The 21883-nt window shown below is 45.6% G+C and overlaps 1 protein-coding gene across 1 annotated transcript in view; it reads left to right on the top strand.

Moving 5' to 3' along the window:
- The window catches only part of LOC142760389 (uncharacterized), a 73672-nt gene that overhangs the window by 805 nt on the left and 50984 nt on the right, over nt 1-21883 (top strand). The window lies entirely within an intron of this gene.

The raw sequence follows: 21883 nt of genomic DNA on the forward strand, positions 1-21883 counted from the left end.
CTGTGCGGGTTAAATAATGATATATTGTAATAGTTCAGACTTTTACGGACGCGGCAATACCAATTATGGTTATTTATTTATTTTTTTACTATGCTCTAGGGGGAAAATGGGAAAAGGGTGTTTTTTTGAACTTTTAATACTTTTATTTTTGTTTACACAAAAAAAAAACTTTATTTAACTCATTTTTACTTTTTTTATTAGTCTCCCTAGCGGACTTCAACCAGCGATCGTTAGATCGCTTGCACGATATACTGCAATACTAATGTATTGCAGTATATCGTGATTGTGACAGGCCACTATTAAGCCCTGCCGGAGGCTTAATAGGTGTACAAAGATGGCGGACCTGGGGGCCTTCATTAAGCCCCCAGGCAGCCGTAGCAACCATCACCCCCCCACAATTGCGTTGCGGGGGGCGTGATGAGCTGTTAGAGGGGGTCGCCCCCCTCTTTCTAATTATTTAAATGCTGCGGTCTCTGTTGACCGCGGCATTTAACCAGTTAAACTAGCGGGATCATGCTCGAGCGCGATGGTGCTAGTTACCCTGAGCCCGCTCCATACTTCCCCTACCCGACTTTGGCGTATGGATACGTCAAATGTCGGGAAGCGGTTAATGGGTCAAAACCAGGACTATTAGCATGGCATGAGAAACCCCTTTTACCCTTTCAGGACTGAGCCATTGTTTGCTTTTTCATTTTAGTTTTTCACTCCCCGCCTTCCAAGAGCCATAACTTTTTTATTTTTCCGTCAATAGAGTGGTGTGAGGGCGTATTTATATTTTGTGGGAGTAGTTGTACTTTTTACTGACACTTTTTAAAGTACCATATACTAGTCCTTCTCAATGAATTAGAATATCAAAAAGTTAATTTATTTCAGTAATTTAATTCAAAAAGTGAAACTCATATATTATATAGATTCATTACACACAGAGTGATCTATTTCCAGCATTTTATTTTTAATGTTGATGATTATGGCAACAGTTAATGAAAACCCAAAATTCAGTGGGTCAGAAAATTAGAATATTATATAAGTTCAATTTAAAAAATGATTTTTAATACCGAAATGTTGGCCTACTGAAAAGTATGTACAGGATATGCCCTCAATACTTGGTCGGGACTCCTTTTGCATGAATTTCTGCATCAATGCAGCGTGGCATGGAGGTGATCAGACTGTGGCACTGCTGAGGTGTTATCAATGCGGCGTGGCATGGAGGTGATCAGCCTGTGGCACTGCTGAGGTGTTATCAATGCGGCGTGACATGGAGGTGATCAGACTGTGGCACTGCTGAGGTGTTATCAATGCGGCATGGCATGGAGGTGATCAGCCTGTGGCACTGCTGAGCTGTTATCAATGCGGCGTGACATGGAGGTGATCAGACTGTGGCACTGCTGAGGTGTTATCAATGCGGCATGGCATGGAGGTGATCAGCCTGTGGCACTGCTGAGCTGTTATCAATGCAGCGTGGCATGGAGGTGATCAGACTGTGGCACTGCTGAGGTGTTATCAATGCAGGGTGGCATGGAGGTGATCAGCCTGTGGCACTGCTGAGGTGTTATCAATGCGGCGTGGCATGGAGGTGATCAGACTGTGGCACTGCTGAGGTGTTATCAATGCGGCGTGGCATGGAGGTGATCAGCCTGTGGCACTGCTGAGGTGTTATCAATGCGGCGTGACATGGAGGTGATCAGACTGTGGCACTGCTGAGGTGTTGTCAATGAGGCGTGGCATGGAGGTGATCAGCCTGTGGCACTGCTGAGCTGTTATCAATGCGGCGTGGCATGGAGGCGATCAGACTGTGGCACTGCTGAGGTGTTGTCAATGCGGCGTGGCATGGAGGCGATCAGCCTGTGGCACTGCTCAGGTGTTATCAATGCGGCGTGACATGGAGGTGATCAGACTGTGGCACTGCTGAGGTGTTATCAATGCGGCATGGCATGGAGGTGATCAGCCTGTGGCACTGCTGAGCCGTTATCAATGCGGCGTGACATGGAGGTGATCAGACTGTGGCACTGCTGAGGTGTTATCAATGCGGCATGGCATGGAGGTGATCAGCCTGTGGCACTGCTGAGCTGTTATCAATGCAGCGTGGCATGAAGGTGATCAGACTGTGGCACTGCTGAGGTGTTATCAATGCAGGGTGGCATGGAGGTGATCAGCCTGTGGCACTGCTGAGGTGTTATCAATGCGGCGTGGCATGGAGGTGATCAGACTGTGGCACTGCTGAGGTGTTATCAATGCGGCGTGGCATGGAGGTGATCAGCCTGTGGCACTGCTGAGGTGTTATCAATGCGGCGTGACATGGAGGTGATCAGACTGTGGCACTGCTGAGGTGTTGTCAATGAGGCGTGGCATGGAGGTGATCAGCCTGTGGCACTGCTGAGCTGTTATCAATGCGGCGTGGCATGGAGGCGATCAGACTGTGGCACTGCTGAGGTGTTGTCAATGCGGCGTGGCATGGAGGCGATCAGCCTGTGGCACTGCTGAGGTGTTATCAATGCGGCGTGGCATGGAGGTGATCAGACTGTGGCACTGCTGAGGTGTTGTCAATGCGGCGTGGCATGGAGGCGATCAGCCTGTGGCACTGCTGAGGTGTTATCAATGCGGCGTGGCATGGAGGTGATCAGCCTGTGGCACTGCTGAGGTGTTATCAATGCGGCATGGCATGGAGGTGATCAGACTGTGGCACTGCTGAGGTGTTATCAATGCGGCATGGCATGGAGGTGATCAGCCTGTGGCACTGCTGAGGTGTTATGGAAGCCCAGGTTGCTTTGATAGTGGCCCTCAGCTTGTCTGCATTGTTGGGTCTGGGGTCTCTCATCTTCCTCTTGACAATACCCGGTAGATTCTCTATGGGGTTTAGGTCAGGCCAGTTTGCCGGCCAATCAAGTGCAGTGATACTGTGGTTATTAAACCAGGTGTTGGTACTTTTGGCAGTGTGGGCAGGTGCCAAGTCCTGCTGGAAAATGAAATCAGCATCTCCATAAAGCTTGTCAGCAGAGGGAAGCATGAAGTGCTCGAAAATGTGCTGGTAGACGCTGCGCTGACTCTGGAATTGATATAACACTGTGGACCAACACTGCTGCCCAGTGGTCCAAAGTCCGGTCTTCAGATGAAAGTAAATTTTGCATTTCATTTGGAGATCACGGTCCCAGAGTCTGGAGGAAGAGTGGAGAGGCGTCAATCCAAGTTGCTTGCGGCCCAGTGTGAAGTTTCCATAGTCAGTGTGTCATCTGCTGGTGGAAAATGGTTCGGAATGCACTAGATCCAGGTAGGTGCACGAATAGGGTCCCAACCCAATCGTATTGTGAAAAGTATTCGGCACACTGAGTCGTAGGTAATGGATTCTTGAAATTTTTATTATGTTTGATGCCAAGGGTTAGGTGCAACGTTTCGGTCAAATGACCTTCGTCAGGCACTATAAGTATACAGAATATTTATACATTGGTATATTAGCATCATATTCGTACATTGGTCAAAAGTTGAGTAAAACATAACGTAAGTAAGGAAAGTAAATAAATAAAAAACAAAATAAATCAAAGAACAGAATTGTGCATTGAAATATCACAGAATAAATCAAGCAAGAACAGTATGAGTGTACGGACGACATCCTTGTCCCAAGCACAATAACGTAATCAGGTATGCAGCAATATAACGAGTTCTTCATATAGGCAGCATAAACAGTTCCACAGAGGCTGTGTTTAACAAATAGAGATATCCATACATAGCTCATTAAGGAAAAGACAGGGGTAAAGCAGTATCTCCTGTTGTCAAACAGGTACATCGCTAAGGGTAACATAGTAACCTCATAACATGGTAATAAAGTGGTAATAAAGTGTGACAGGCTTCCATGGTCTGCAAAGGCTATCAGTCTAGTGCTAACTAGCATAACATCAGGTCATAGTTGTAATGTATTGAGTGCAGAGTTGTTGTCAAGCCTACCTTGTTACCCTGGTTTCTGGTATGTCCAGACGATCGGCGCTGTGGATACGAATGGCGGAATTCCGCTTCTTTTTGGCACTAAAATGGGGGATCTATGGTAGGTTTAAATATCCCTGAGCGGGGCGGGCAGTGGGCGTGTCCCAGCGCGCGTATGGTTATTGACGTCACGCCATGGGCGTTCTGCTAATCAGAGGACACTCGTGTCCTCTCCTGTCAAACCCTGCCTCTCCTTAATCTGATTGGTCCTTGCTGTCCTTAGTAACGCCTATATGTTATCGAGCGTGAAGGGAATCCCTGCTGTAGGCTCTCGGCTGCAGCCATTTGTTATAGAATTGCATGGCGGCGGAGATCTTGTACATGCTATATTGTATAATAAAAAGTTCTACAACCTCTCAATATCATTTATGCATCAATATCTTACAGTTTTCAATATCTCTGCTTGCTGTCTCCAATAGATGCACTATGTGCCGTGCCAGAGACGTGTTAAAATGTGGGGAAACGTAGATGATATATATGCTTCTATACTTAGGTAATATCTTTGGAGAGCCTGCATTAGGGGGACAGTGTTTCTCAAACATAATATATTACAGGAGGTAACTAGTGATAGTTTGTCATAGTTGTCGTTTTTAAAGACTTATTAATCCCTTAGCGATGTACCTGTTTGACAACAGGAGATACTGCTTTACCCCTGTCTTTTCCTTAATGAGCTATGTATGGATATCTCTATTTGTTAAACACAGCCTCTGTGGAACTGTTTATGCTGCCTATATGAAGAACTCGTTATATTGCTGCATACCTGATTACGTTATTGTGCTTGGGACAAGGATGTCGTCCGTACACTCATACTGTTCTTGCTTGATTTATTCTGTGATATTTCAATGCACAATTCTGTTCTTTGATTTATTTCGTTTTTTATTTATTTACTTTCCTTACTTACGTTATGTTTTACTCAACTTTTGACCAATGTACGTATATGATGCTAATATACCAATGTATAAATATTCTGTATACTTATAGTGCCTGACGAAGGTCATTTGACCGAAACGTTGCACCTAACCCTTGGCATCAAACATAATAAAAATGTCAAGAATCCATTACCTACGACTCAGTGTGCCGAATACTTTTCACAATGTCATCTGCTGGTGTTATATCGAATCTATATAATATATGAGTTTCACTTTTTGAATTGAATAACTGAAATAAATTAACTTTTTTAAGATATTCTAATTCTTTAAGAAGGACTAGTAATGTACTGAAAAACTGAAAAAAATTATTTACGGGCTGAAATTGGAAAAAAATGCGATTCCTCCATTGTTTTTTGGGTTTTGTTTTTACGGCTTTCACCATGCGGTAAAAATGACAACTTAACTTTATTCTGTGGCTCAATAAGATTACGATGATACCAAATTCATATAGGATTTATATATTTTAACACTTTTTTTAAAAACTATTTGTTAAAAAAAAAAATTGCTTTACCACATTCTGAAAGCCAGAACTTTTTAACAACTGAGCGGTGTGAGGACTTATTTTTTGGGAGAGAAGCTGTAGTTTTTATTGGTACCATGTTTTGTACATATACATTTTTGATCACTTTTTATGATTTTTTTTTAGAGAGATTGGCATTTCAAATTTTACATTTTTTACAGCGTTCACGTGCAAGTTCAATAAGCGTATATTGTAATAGTACAGACGCAACAATACCTATTTTGTTTATTTTTTTTATTTTTGACATTACTTCAGAGGGAAAAATGGGAAAAAGGGGCTTTTTTGGTCTTTTAAGTTTTTGTTTTTTCACTAATTTCTTTATTTAAATTTTTGTTACACATTTTATTAGTTCCCCTAGGACCATGTATTGCAATGTATTGTCGATTTTACAGGCCTCTCTTAAGCCCTGTCACAGGACGGGCTTAACAGAGGCAGAGTGAAAGCAGACCTAGGGGCCTTTATTAGGGCCCTGGGCTGCCATGACAACCATAAGCACCCTTGACACCGTTGTGGGAGGAAGACGAGGTGTCGGACGGGGCCGCTCCCTCTCTTTAAACTTTTTTTTTTACCGGAGCATTTGACGGTTTACACGGGCAGGAACATTGCGATCGCTGTTCCTGGCCGTTAGTACTGGGTGTCAACTGTAATACACAGCTGATACCCACAGCATATGGAGTGGGCTCAGCGCGTGAGCCCCCTCGATACATCACCTTCAGCCCCACGACGTGCTATTACGTTGTGCTGCGCAAAGGGGTTAATACCCTAGACCACAAAGGAAGTTACCCCTTCACTACCTGGAATTTAACATTCGATGGCCTATTCTTAGAATGTTTGATCTGTGTGGGTCTGACTGGGGTCTAATCTGCACAGAAACGGCCCTGTACATATGAGTATGGCTATGCCTTACAGGAAGGAGATGCCTTGAGCTGTAGTACCAGGCACAGTAGATCATATGGACGAGCCCCTGTGCCTGAGTAAACAGTAAACCATATGCAACGTTCCTGATAAGGACGGCTGTACTTGATAGAGCCGATGTCCCTCGATTGGTGGTAGTTTTAAAGTTTGGGGCTCCACGAATCAAACTGTAATGACATAACTGTATGGTGATGTGGGGGTATTATTCAGTTAGTGTATGGTGGTATTCACTGTATGGGGGTATTATTCAGTCACAGAAAGAAGTAGGCATTGATAGTAATGAAAAATGCTTTTGCCTCCTGGGGTGTGGAGGCTTTATGAAAAAAATGTTCTAGACACAACCCTGTTTTTATGTAGGATCCCTTTTGACATCACCACTCACGTTTTCCCATCAGGCAATCAAAGCCCAGGGAAAATATACCATATATAAAAGCTGCAATCTGATTGGTTGCTATGAGAAACTCCTCCTCCTTGTATCGACTGTTTCGTATATTATAACAGAGAACAATAGTATATTTTATATTCCTTTCAAGAACAATTATGTGTAATATTGGTATTTTTTTTTATTTCTTAAACAGTTGGAGGAAGAAAGTTGAGGAGACGGAGGTGTATTTCTGGTAATTATCTTATTGAATAATGAGCCTATTTCTCTAGTGTTGGATATAGGAATCTTCCATGTAGATGATATATGAGTAATCCCGGGGTGAGTGCTAATATGTCTACATAAAGGAGGATAATACGGTATCATCTATGGGAATATATATATATATATAGATTCCACTATTTAAGTGTGTTTATCTAGGAGAGACATATTATACTAGTATAGAAAGCTCGTTACACGGGTTTGCTAGTAAAAGGAATGATAAGTATTTATAATTGTGCTCTTTGAGAACGACGTTCTTCATTACAGGGTCGTCTTACTTCAGGGTTTTGCCTTCTTAACGCCTTGTTTTGGGAAGTGGTTTCTCGTTGTTCCTGGCGTTCCTCTGCACTCATAGTTGCTCTTCTTATTCTCTGAGCCAAATATATATATATATGATGATTATCAGCATTGTGCCTTTTATAAGTGAGCATGATCACACGTAGCAGCTGAGGGACAATCCTGATAATCAATATATATTATTGGATAACTCTAATGTAAAGAATTGTGTCCTGGTATTTTTTTTGAGCTATGGGAATTGCATGCACAGTAATTCCTTAATTACTCCTAAAAATAAGAAAATCTTGAATCAAATCAAAAATGATTGACAAAAATCTAGATTTTATTTTTTGGGAAAAATCTACCAGCTCTACACCCAGTGATAACTCTGAGTACAGATAATGTAGATGTTACATGCAGTCCTATGTAACACCACAGATAACACAGTGATAACTCTCTGAGTACAGATAATGTAGTAGTGTCACCTGCAGTCCTATGTAACACCACAGATAACACAGTGATAACTCTCTGAGTACAGATAATGTAGTAGATGTCACCTGCAGTCCTATGTAACACCACAGATAACACACATTGATAACTCTCTGAGTACAGATAATGTAGTAGATGTCACCTGCAGTCCTATGTAACACCACAGATAAGACACAGTGATAACTTTCTGAGTACAGATAATGTAGTAGTGTCACATGCAGTCCTATGTAACACCACAGATAACACAGTGATAACTCTCTGAGTACAGATAATGTAGTAGATGTCACCTGCAGTCCTATGTAACACCACAGATAACACACATTGATAACTCTCTGAGTACAGATAATGTAGTAGATGTCACCTGCAGTCCTATGTAACACCACAAATAAGACACAGTGATAACTTTCTGAGTACAGATAATGTAGTAGTGTCACCTGCAGTCCTATGTAACACCACAGATAACACACTGTGATAACTCTTAGTACAGATAATGTAGTAGATGTCACCTGCAGTCCTATGTAACACCACAGATAACACACAGTCATAACTCTGAACACAGATAATGTAGTAGATGCACACACAGAAATATATACACTTACAGATACAGGGGCGTTGCTAAAGAGCCCTGGAGCAAAAATTCAGCTTGGACCCCCTACTCCTTCCCAACAGCACTAGACCCCTGCGCACACCTTACCCAGCCACCTTGCACGACAGACCCCATGAATGCCTCCACAGTATAATGCCTCCCATAGCTGACCCCACAGTATAATACCCCCATAGCTGCCCACACAGTGTAATGCCCCATAGATGCCACCACACAGTATAATGCTCCCCATAGCTGCCTCCACAGTATCATGCCCCCCCCCCCATGGCTGCCCCCACAGTATATTGTGACCCATAGCTGCCCCATACAATATAATGCCCCCCATAGAGTATAATGCACTCCATACAATATAATGCCCTATACAGTATAAAGCCCCCTATTGCCGCCACATACAGTATAATGCCCCCATACAGTATAATGACACCCATAGCTGCCCCATGCACTATAATGTCCAATATAGTATAATGCCCCATAGCTGTCCCATACAGTATCATGCCCCCCATTGCTGCCACATACAGTATAAAGCCCTCATAGCTGTCCCATACAGTATAATGCCCCCATACAGTATAGTGCCCCCATACAGTATAATGCCCACCATAGCTGTCACATACAGTATAATGCCCTCCATATAGTAAAATACCTCCTTAGCTGTCCTATACAGTATAATGCCCCCATACAGTATAATGCCCTCCATTGCTGCCACATATAGTATAATGCCCCCATACAGTATAATGCCCCCTATAGCTGCTCCGTACAGTATATTGCCCCCATACGGTATAATGCCCACTATAGCTGCCCCATTCAGTATAATTCCCCCATACACTATAGTGCCCTACATAGCTGCCACATACAGTATAATGCCCTATACAGTATAATGCCCCCTATATCTGCACAGTACAGTATAATGCCCCCATAGCTGTCCCATACAATATAATGCCCCATACAGTATAATTCCCCCCTTAGCTGTCCTATACAGTATAATGCCCCCATACAGTATTATGTCCTCCATTACTGCCACATACAGTATAATGCCCCCATACAGTATAATGCCCCCCTATAGCTGCCCCATATAGTATAATGCTCCCCATACAGTAGATTGCCCTCCATAGCTGCCACATACAGTATAATGCCCCCTTAGCTGTCCTATACAGTATAATGCCCCACACAGTATAATGCCCCCCTTAGCTGTCCTATACAGTACAATGCCCCAATACAGTATAATGCATCCTATAGCTGCCCCACACAGTATAATTCTCCCCATACAGTATAATGCCCTCTATAGCTGCCACATACAAAATAATGCCCACATACAGTAAAATGCCACCTTTAGCTGTCCTATACAGTATAATGCCCCCCATACATTATAATGCCCCCATAGAAGTCCCATACAGAATAATGCCCCCCATACAGTATAATGCCCTTTCAGCTGTCCTATACAGTATAATGCCCCCATACAGTATAATGCCCCATATAGCTGCCCCATAGATTATAATGCCCCCATAGCTGTTCCATACAGTATAATGCCCCCATATAGTATGATGCCCCCTCAGCAGCTACCATATGAGCCCCCCTCCCATACCCAGTATAATGCCCCCATATGTACATACCTAATAGAAAAATAATAACATAATTACTTACCTATCCCCATTCCCACGATGGGTGGAGAATCCTTCTCCTCCGGTCTGTGCTGTGAGTGACTCACTACATCGCGCCTGCCTGCGCCGAGCCGCTCGCGGCACAGTGAATACTGGAGCAGGACTCCAGCATTGCACTGAACTGTATTTGCGTCCTGAGGACGCAAATACAGTTGGAAGAGCGGTCAGCACTGGGTGGCAACAGGGCCCTGCGGGCTCCACAGGCTTGGGGGCCCGGTCGCAGCTGCGACCGATGCAATCTCTATAGCTACGCCACTATACAGATACATATATAGGCACTTAGACACACACACACACACACACACACACACACACAAAGACACACAAAGACACACATACCCACATACTGGAATTTATACACACACAAACACTCAGACTCACAGACAAATGGAGGCACAAACAACAGACAGACTGAGCACTCACATCTCCTTCCTCACAGGCTTCTTGCAGGTCGGGCTGCGGGCAGAGCTAACTGTGCCTCGGACACCACATCCTTGCCAAATATGATAGATGATTTTTTTGGTAGGTTTCAGTTTTGTTATTCTAACTGGATTTGTATTTTCTCTTCCAGGCCATCAGGATATGGAGATGATCCTTTTTGGATTACCCTTGAGGAAATACCGTAAGTCTGTAGAACAAAAAGGATTATATTTTTCCTGTCAAAATGACGGACACTTCGGCGGAACCCAGCTGACCCATTAAAAGTCAATGGCGTCTGCAGGGCACCACTGGTATTCTTAGTGCAATAGATCCAGCATGGTGGTATTATTCAGTCACTACATGGTGGTATTATTCAGTCACTGCATGGTGGTATTATTAAGTCACTCTATGGTGGTATTATTCAGTCACTGTATGGTGGTATTATTTAGTCACTGTATGGTGGTATTATTCAGTCAGTGAATGGTGGTATTCAGTCACTGTATGGAGGTATTATTCAAATACTGTATGGAGGTATTATTCATTGACTGTATTGAGGTATTATTCATTGACTGTATGGAGCTACTATACAGTCACTGTATGGTGGTATTATTCACTTACTGTATGGAGTTATTATTCATTTACTGTTTGGAGCTATTATTCAGTCACTGTATGGTGGTATTATTCAGTCAGTGTATGGTGGTATTATTCAGTCACTACATGGTGGTATTATTCAGTCACTGCATGGTGGTATTATTAAGTCACTCTATGGTGGTATTATTTAGTCACTGTACGGTGGTATTATTCAGTCACTGTATGGAGGTATTATTTAGTCACTGTATGGAGGTATTATTTAGTCACTGTATGGTGGTATTATTCAGTCACTGTATGGTGGTATTATTCAGTCACTCTATGGTGGTATTATTCAGTCACTGTATGGAGGTATTATTCAGTTAGGCGGAATTCACACGACAGGGTTTCCCGGCCGGGTGCCGGCCGTTTATAAATCGGCCGGCACCCGGCTGCATTAGGAACAATAGACCCCTAATGGGGCTATTCACACGACCAATTTTTTGACGGCCGGGACATGCCCTATTTTCGGCCGGGTACCCGGCCGCCCGGCTCCCATAGAAGTCTATGGGGCCGGGTAATACACGGCCATCACCGGAATATGTCCTGAGTGATGGCCGGGTCTACCGTCGCACGCGCACTCTCTCTCCTCCTCCTCACAGTGTAGAGTGCAGAGGAGGAGGTTCTTTTTTTGCTCCCTGTAGGAGTCGAAATCCCCAATCCCCGGTCGGGGATTCCGCTACAGGAGAAGTGCGTGACTACACTGTCCATATATGGACACAACGAAGTCACTCACTTCTGCAGCGGAATCCCCCGACTCTATGGCCGGGGATGCCTCTACAGGAGAAATAAGTGACTACACTATCCATATATGGACACAGCGATGTCACTCACTTCTGCAGCTGAATCCCCGACTCTATGGCCGGGGATTCCGCTACAGGAGAAGTGAGTGACTACACTGTCCATATATAGACACAGCGATGTCACTCACTTCTGCAGCGGAATCCCAGACTCTATGGCCGGGGATTCCGCTACAGGAGAAGTGAGTGACTACACTGTCCATATATGGACACAGCGATGTCCCTCACTTCTGCAGCGGAATCCCCGACTCTATGGCCGGGGATTCCGCTACAGGAGAAGTGAGTGACTACACTGTCCATATATGGACAGTGACGTCACTCACTTCTGAAGCGGAATTCCCGACCTGTGGCAGGGATTTCCTCTCCAGGAGAAGTCAGTGACTCCACTGTCCATATATGGACATCGAAGTCAGTGACTTCTCCTGGAAGGGGGGGATGGGTGCAACCTACAGGGGGCTGTGTGGCATCACCTACAGGGGACTTGGTGGCATCACCTACAGGGGGCTTGGTGACACCACCTACAGGGGGCTTGGTGGCACCGCCTGCAGGGGGCTGGGTGGCATCGCCTACAGGGGGCTGGGTGGCATCGCCTACAGGGGGCTGGGTGGCATCGCCTACAGGGGGCTGGGTGGCATCGCCTACAGGGGGCAGGGTGGCATCACCTACAGGGGGCAGGGTGGCATTGCCTGCAAGGGGCTGTGTGGCATCGCCTGCAGGGGGCTGTGTGGCATCGCCTACAGGGGGCAGGGTGGCATCGCCTACAGGTGGCTGTGTGGCATCGCCTACAGGTGGCTGTGTGGCATCGCCTACAGGTGGCTGTGTGGCATCCCCTACAGGGGGCTGGGTGGCATCACCTACAGGGGGCTGGGTGGCATCACCTACAGGGGACTTGGTGGCATCACCTACAGGGGACTTGGTGGCATCACCTACAGGGGACTTGGTGGCATTACCTACAGGGGGCTGTGTGGCATCACCTACAGGGGGCTGTGTGGCATCACCTACAGAGGGCTGTGTGGCATCACCAACAGGGGGCTGTGTTTCATCACCAACAGGGGGCTGTGTGGCATTACCTACAGGGGGCTGGGTGGCATTACCTACCAGGGGGGCTGTGGCATTATCTACAAAGGGCTGTGTGGGGCAAAAAATTGAAATGAAAATCATCCGATTTTAAAACGGACAGGGAAAAAAACGGATGCAAATCGGGTCCAAATCGGCCGGTAAAAACGGAAACTCGGCCCGGAACGGATGCAAACCGGATGCAAACCGGCCGGGAAAATCGGCCAAAAACGGCCGATTGTCCCGGCCGACACTCGGACCCTGTCGTGTGAATGAGGCCTTAGTGTATGGTGGTATTATTCTGTCAGTGTCTGCAGCTATTATTCAGTCAGTGTAGGGGGGTATTTTTCAGTTACTGTATGGTGGTATTATTTAGTCACTGAATGGTGGTATTATTTAGTCACTGCACGGTGGTATTATTTAGTCACTGTATGGAGGTATTATTTAGTCAGTGAATGGTGGTATTATTCAGTTACTGCATGGTAGTATTATATAGTCACTGTATAGAGGTATTATTTAGTCAGTGAATGGTGGTATTATTCAGTTACTGTATGGTAGTATTATATAGTCACTGTATGGTGGTATTATTCAGTTACTGTATGGTGGTATTATTCAGTCACTGTATGGTGGTATTATTTAGTCACTGTATGGTGGTATTATTTAGTCACTGTATGGAGGTATTATTCAGTCGGTGTATGGTGGTATTATTCAGTTACTGCATGGTAGTATTATATAGTCACTGTATGGAGGTATTATTCAGTCAGTGTATGGTGGTATTATTCAGTTACTATATGGTGGTATTATTCAATTACTGCATGCACACCTTACCCAGCCGCCTTGCACGACAGACCCCATGAATGCCTCCACAGTATAATGCCTCCCATAGCTGACCCCACAGTATAATGCCCCATAGCTGCCCCTACACGGTATAATGCCCCCATAACTGCCCACACACAGCATAATGCCCCCATAGCTGCCCACACAGTGTAATGCCCCATAGATGCCACCACTCAGTATAATGCCCCCCATAGCTGCCTCCACAGTATCATACCCTCCATGGTTGCCCCCACAGTATATTGCGACCCATAGCTGCCCCATACAATATAATGCCCCCATAGAGTATAATGCACTCCATACAATATAATGCCCCATACAGTATAATGCCCCCTATTGCCGCCACATACAGTATAATGCCCCCATACAGTATAATGACACCCATAGCTGCCCCATGCACTATAATGTCCAATATAGTATAATGCCCCATAGCTGTCCCATACAGTATCATGCCCCCCATTGCTGCCACATACAGTATAAAGCCCCCATAGCTGCCACATACAGTATAATGCCCCCCTTAGCTGTCATATACAGTATAATGCCCCCATACAGTATAATGCCCCCCTTAGCTGTCCTATACAGTATAATGCCCCACACAGTATAATGCCCCCCTTAGCTGTCCTAAACAGTACAATGCCCCCATACAGTATAATGCATCCTATAGCTGCCCCACACAGTATAATGCTGTGTATGTAAGTGTTTTACTGTGTGTTTACTAGTGTATGTAAACCAACTACACTGTGTGTTAGCTCAAAAAATGGCGACACACAGTGTAGGAGGTTTGACCGTTCAATCCCCTCGTTTCTCCCGGAACTAGCCAGGATAAAGGAGGGGGGATTCTGAGAGCTCACTAGAGCGAGTGAGTTTTCTCAAATTTTGCAGCATAAAGCAATGTGGTTGCTTTACCACATGCAATACTGCAATTTTGGGAATTGCTCCATCTAGTGACCAGCACTGGGAAATATTATAAATTAGAATCTAATTTATAATATTTCCTGACTCGTGAAAAAAATTAAATAATTAGAACAATGTTTAATCACCTATACACTAATTGTTTAACTAAAAAAAACAAACATTTTTTTCTAGCGTCACATTCCCTTTAACAGAGGCAGAGTGAAAGCAGACCTCGGGGCCTTTATTAGGGCCCTGGGCTGCCATGACAACCATCAGCACCCTACGATCGCGTTGTGGGAGGAAGACGAGGTGTCGGACGGGGCCATTGCGATCGCTGTTCCTGGCCGTTAGTACTGGGTGTCAACTGTAATACACAGCTGATACCCACAGCATATGGAGTGGGCTCAGCGCGTGAGCCCCCTCGATACATCACCTTCAGCCCCACGACGTGCTATTACGTTGTGCTGCGCAAAGGGGTTAATACCCTAGACCACAAAGGAAGTTACCCCTTCACTACCTGGAATTTAACATTCGATGGCCTATTCTTAGAATGTTTGATCTGTGTGGGTCTGACTGGGGTCTAATCTGCACAGAAACGGCCCTGTACATATGAGTATGGCTATGCCTTACAGGAAGGAGATGCCTTGAGCTGTAGTACCAGGCACAGTAGATCATATGGACGAGCCCCTGTGCCTGAGTAAACAGTAAACCATATGCAACGTTCCTGATAAGGACGGCTGTACTTGATAGAGCCGATGTCCCTCGATTGGTGGTAGTTTTAAAGTTTGGGGCTCCACGAATCAAACTGTAATGACATAACTGTATGGTGATGTGGGGGTATTATTCAGTTAGTGTATGGTGGTATTCACTGTATGGGGGTATTATTCAGTCACAGAAAGCAGTAGGCATTGATAGTAATGAAAAATGCTTTTGCCTCCTGGGGTGTGGAGGCTTTATGAAAAAATGTTCTAGACACAACCCAGTTTTTATGTAGGATCCCTTTTGACATCACCACTCACGTTTTCCCATCAGGCAATCAAAGCCCAGGGAAAATATACCATATATAAAAGCTGCAATCTGATTGGTTGCTATGAGAAACTCCTCCTCCTTGTATCGACTGTTTCGTATATTATAACAGAGAACAATAGTATATTTTATATTCCTTTCAAGAACAATTATGTGTAATATTGGTATTTTTTTTATTTCTTAAACAGTTGGAGGAAGAAAGTTGAGGAGACGGAGGTGTATTTCTGGTAATTATCTTATTGAATAATGAGCCTATTTCTCTAGTGTTGGATATAGGAATCTTCCATGTAGATGATATATGAGTAATCCCGGGGTGAGTGCTAATATGTCTACATAAAGGACGATAATACGGTATCATCTATGGGAATATATATATATATAGATTCCATTATTTAAGTGTGTTTATCTAGGAGAGACATATTATACTAGTATAGAAAGCTCGTTACACGGGTTTGCTAGTAAAAGGAATGATAAGTATTTATAATTGTGCTCTTTGAGAACGACGTTCTTCATTACAGGGTCGTCTTACTTCAGGGTTTTGCCTTCTTAACGCCTTGTTTTGGGAAGTGGTTTCTCGTTGTTCCTGGCGTTCCTCTGCACTCATAGTTGCTCTTCTTAGTCTCTGAGCCAAATATATATATATATGATGATTATCAGCATTGTGCCTTTTATAAGTGAGCATGATCACACGTAGCAGCTGAGGGACAATCCTGATAATCAATATATATTATTGGATAACTCTAATCTAAAGAATTGTGTCCTGGTATTTTTTTTGAGATATGGGAATTGCATGCACAGTAATTCCTTAATTACTCCTAAAAATAAGAAAATCTTGAATCAAATCAAAAATGATTGACAAAAATCTAGATTTTATTTTTTGGGAAAAATCGACCAGCTCTACACCCAGTGATAACTCTGAGTACAGATAATGTAGTAGTGTCACCTGCAGTCCTATGTAACACCACAGATAACACACTGTGATAACTCTTAGTACAGATAATGTAGTAGATATCACCTGCAGTCCTATGTAACACCACAGATAACACACAGTGATAACTCTCTGAGTACAGATAATGTAGTAGATATCACCTGCAGTGCTATGTAACACCACAGATAACACACAGTCATAACTCTGAACACAGATAATGTAGTAGATGCACACACAGAAATATATACACTTACAGATACAGGGGCGTAGCTAAAGGGCCCTGGAGCAAAAATTCAGCTTGGACCCCCTACTCCTTCCCAACACCACCAGACCCCTGCGCACTCCTTACTCAGCCGCCTTGCACGACAGACCCCATGAATGCCTCCACAGTATAATGCCTCCCATAGCTGACCCCACAGTATAATGCCCCATAGCTGTCCCCACACGGTATAATGCCCCCATAACTGCCCACACACAGCATAATGCCCCCATAGCTGCCCACACAGTGTAATGCCCCATAGATGCCACCACACAGTATAATGTTGCCCATAGCTGCCTCCACAGTATCATGCCCCCCCCATGGCTGCCCCCACAGTATATTGCGACCCATAGCTGCCCCATACAATATAATGCCCCCCATAGAGTATACTGCACTCTATACAATATAATGCCCTATACAGTATAATGCCCCCTATTGCCGCCACATACAGTATAATGCCCCCATACAGTATAATGACACCCATAGCTGCCCCATGCACTATAATGTCCAATATAGTATAATGCCCCATAGCTGTCCCATACAGTATCATGCCCCCCATTGCTGCCACATACAGTATAAAGCCCCCATAGCTGTCCCATACAGTATAATGCCCCCATACAGTATATTGCCCCCATACAGTATAATGCCCACCATAGCTGCCACATACAGTATATTGCCCCCATACAGTATTTTAAGCCCCCTTATAGCTGCCCCATACAGTATAATGCCCCCAATAGCTATCCCATACAGTATAATGCCCTCCATATAGTAAAATGCCCCCTTAGCTGTCCTATACAGTATAATGCCCCCATACAGTATAATGCCCTCCATTTCTGCCACATACAGTATAATGCCCCCATACAGTATAATGCCCCCTATAGCTGCTCCGTACAGTATATTGCCCCCATACGGTATAATGCCCCCTATAGCTGCCCCATTCAGTATAATTCCCCCATACACTATAGTGCCCTACATAGCTGCCACATACAGCATAATGCCCTATACAGTATAATGCCCCTATATCTGCACAGTACAGTATAATGCCCCCCATAGCTATCCCATACAATATAATGCCCCATACAGTATAATGCCCCCCTTAGCTGTCCTATACAGTATAATGCCCCCATACAGGTATTATGCCCTCCATTACTGCCACATACAGTATAATGCCCCCATACAGTATAATGCCCCCTATAGCTGCCCCATACAGTATAATGCTCCCCATACAGTAGAATGCCCTCCATAGCTGCCACATACAGTATATTGCCCCCTTAGCTGTCCTATACAGTATAATGCCCCCATACAGTATAATGTCCCCCTTAGCTGTCCTATACAGTATAATGCCCCACACAGTATAATGCCCCCCTTAGCTGTCCTATACAGTACAATGCCCCCATACAGTATAATGCCCCCCTTAGCTGTCCTATACAGTATAATGCTCCCCATACAGTATAATGCCCTCTATAGCTGCCACATACAAAATAATGCCCACATACAGTAAAATGCCACCTTTAGCTGTCCTATACAGTATAATGCCCCCCATGCAGTATAATGCCCCCTCAGCTGTCCTATACAGTATAATGCCCCATATAGCTGCCCCATAGATTATAATGCCCCCCATAGCTGTTCCATACAGTATAATGCCCCCCATATAGTATGATGCCCCCTCAGCAGCTACCATATGAGCCCCCCTCTCATACCCAGTATAATTCCCCCATATGTACATACCTAATAGAAAAAAACATAATTATTTACCTATCCCCATTCCCATGATGGGTGGAGAATCCTTCTCCTCCGGTCTGTGCTGTGAGTGACTCACTACATCGCGCCTGCCTGCGCCGAGCCGCTCGCGGCACAGTGAATACTGGAGCAGGACTCCAGCATTGCACTGAACTGTATTTGCGTCCTGAGGACGCAAATACAGTTGGAAGAGCGGTCAGCACTGGGTGGCAACGGGGCCCTGCGGGCTCCACAGGCTTTGGGGCCCGGTCGCAGCTGCGACCGATGCGATCTCTATAGCTACGCCTCTATACAGATACATATATAGGCACTTAGACACACACACGCACACGCACACACACACACACACACACACACACACACACACACACACACACACAAAGACATACATACCCACATACTGGAATTTATACACACAAACACTCAGACTCACAGACAAATGGAGGCACAAACAACAGACAGACTGAGCACTCACATCTCCTTCCTCACAGGCTTCTTGCAGGTCGGGCTGTGGGCAGAGCTAACTGTGCCTCGGACACCACATCCTTGCCAAATATGATAGATGATTTTTTTGGTAGGTTTCAGTTTTGTTATTCTAACTGGATTTGTATTTTCTCTTCCAGGCCATCAGAATATGGAGATGATCCTTTTTGGATTACCATTGAGGAAATACCGTAAGTCTGTAGAACAAAAAGGATTATATTTTTCCTGTCAAAATGACGGACACTTCGGCGGAGCCCAGCTGACCCATTAAAAGTCAATGGCGTCTGCAGGGCACCACTGGTATTCTTAGTGCAATAGATCCAGCATGGTGGTATTATTCAGTCACTACATGGTGGTATTATTCAGTCACTGCATGGTGGTATTATTAAGTCACTCTATGGTGGTATTATTTAGTCACTGTACGGTGGTATTATTCAGTCACTGTATGGTGGTGTTATTCAGTCACTGTATGGTGGTATTATTTAGTCACTGTATGGTGGTATTATTCAGTCAGTGAATGGTGGTATTCAGTCACTGTATGGAGGTATTATTCAAATACTGTATGGAGGTATTATTCATTGACTGTATGGAGGTATTATTCATTGACTGTATGGAGCTACTATACAGTCACTGTATGGTGGTATTATTCAGTCAGTGTATGGTGGTATTATTCAGTCACTGTATGGAGGTATTATTTAGTCACTGTATGGAGGTATTATTTAGTCACTGTATGGTTGTATTATTCAGTCACTGTATGGTGGTATTATTCAGTCACTGAATGGTGGTATTATTCAGTCACTCTATGGTGGTATTATTCAGTCACGGTATGGAGGTATTATTCAGTTAGGCGGAATTCACACGACAGGGTTTCCCGGCCGGGTGCCGGCCGTTCATAAATCGGCCGGCACCCGGCTGCATTAGGAACAATACACCCCTAATGGGGCTATTCACACGACCAATTTTTTGACGGCCGGGAAAACCAGCCGTCAAAAAATGGGACAAGCCCTATTTTCGGCCGGGTACCCGGCCGCCCGGCTCCCATAAAAGTCTATGGGGCCGGGTAATACACGGCCATCACCGGAATATGTCCTGAGTGATGGCCGGGTCTACCGTCGCTCGCGCACTCTCTCTCCTCCTCCTCACAGTGCAGAGTGCATGTGAGGAGGAGGAGGAGGGTCTTTTTTTGCTCCCTGTAGGGGAGGGGATTGGGGATTCCGCTACAGGAGAAGTGCGTGACTACACTGTCCATATATGGACACAGCGAAGTCACTCACTTCTGCAGCGGAATCCCCGACTCTATGGCCGGGGATGCTGCTACAGGAGAAGTAAGTGACTACACTGTCCATATATGGACACAGCGATGTCACTCACTTCTGCAGCTGAATCCCCGACTCTATGGCCGGGGATTCCGCTACAGGAGAAGTGAGTGACTACACTGTCCATATATGAACACAGCGATGTCACTCACTTCTGCAGCGGAATCCACGACTCTATGGCCGGGGATGCCGCTACAGGAGAAGTAAGTGACTACACTGTCCATATATGGACACAGCGATGTCACTCACTTCTGCAGCTGAATCCCCGACTCTATGGCCGGGGATTCCGCTACAGGAGAAGTGAGTGACTACACTGTCCATATATGAACACAGCGATGTCACTCACTTCTGCAGCGGAATCCCCGACTCTATGGCCGGGGATTCCGCTACAGGAGAAGTGAGTGACTACACTGTCCATATATGAACACAGCGATGTCACTCACTTCTGCAGCGGAATCCCCGACTCTATGGCCGGGGATTCCGCTACAGGAGAAGTGAGTGACTACACTGTCCATATATGGACACAGCGATGTCACTCACTTCTGCAGCGGAATCCCCGACTCTATGGCCGGGGATTCCGCTACAGGAGAAGTGAGTGACTACACTGTCCATATATGGACAGTGACGTCACTCACTTCTGAAGCGGAATTCCCGACCGGTGGCAGGGAATTCCTCTCCAGGAGAAGTCAGTGACTCCACTGTCCATATTTGGACATTGAAGTCAGTGACTTCTCCTGGAAGGGGGGAATGGGTGCAACCTACAGGGGGCTGTGTGGCATCACCTACAGGGGACTTGGTGGCATCACCTACAGGGGACTTGGTGGCATCACCTACAGGGGGCTTGGTGGCACCACCTACAGGGGGCTTGGTGGCACCACCTACAGGGGGCTGGGTGGCATCAACTACAGGGGGCTGGGTGGCATCACCTACAGGGGGCTGGGTGGCATCGCCTACAGGGGGCTGGGTGGCATCGCCTACAGGGGGCAGGGTGGCATCGCCTACAGGATACAGGGTGGCATCGCCTGCAGGGGGCTGGGTGGCATCGCCTGCAGGGGGCTGGGTGGCATCACCTACAGGGGGCAGGGTGGCATCGCCTACAGGGGGCAGGGTGGCTTCGCCTGCAAGGGGCTGTGTGGCATCGCCTGCAGGGGGCTGTGTGGCATCGCCTACAGGGGGCAGGGTGGCATCGCCTACAGGTGGCTGTGTGGCATCGCCTACAGGTGGCTGTGTGGCATCACCTACAGGGGGCTGGGTGGCATCACCTACAGGGGGCTGGGTGGCATCACCTACAGGGGGCTGGGTGGCATCACCTACAGGGGACTTGGTAGCATCACCTACATGGGACTTGGTGTCATCACCTACAGGGGACTTGGTGGCATCACCTACAGGGGGCTGTGTGGCATCACCTACAGAGGGCTGTGTGGCATCACCAACCACAGTGGGCTGTGTGGCATCACCAACAGGGGGCTGTGTGGCATCACCAACAGGGGGCTGTGT

Source organism: Rhinoderma darwinii, chromosome 4 (assembly GCF_050947455.1).
Source record: "Rhinoderma darwinii isolate aRhiDar2 chromosome 4, aRhiDar2.hap1, whole genome shotgun sequence".
Taxonomy (NCBI): domain Eukaryota; kingdom Metazoa; phylum Chordata; class Amphibia; order Anura; family Rhinodermatidae; genus Rhinoderma; species Rhinoderma darwinii.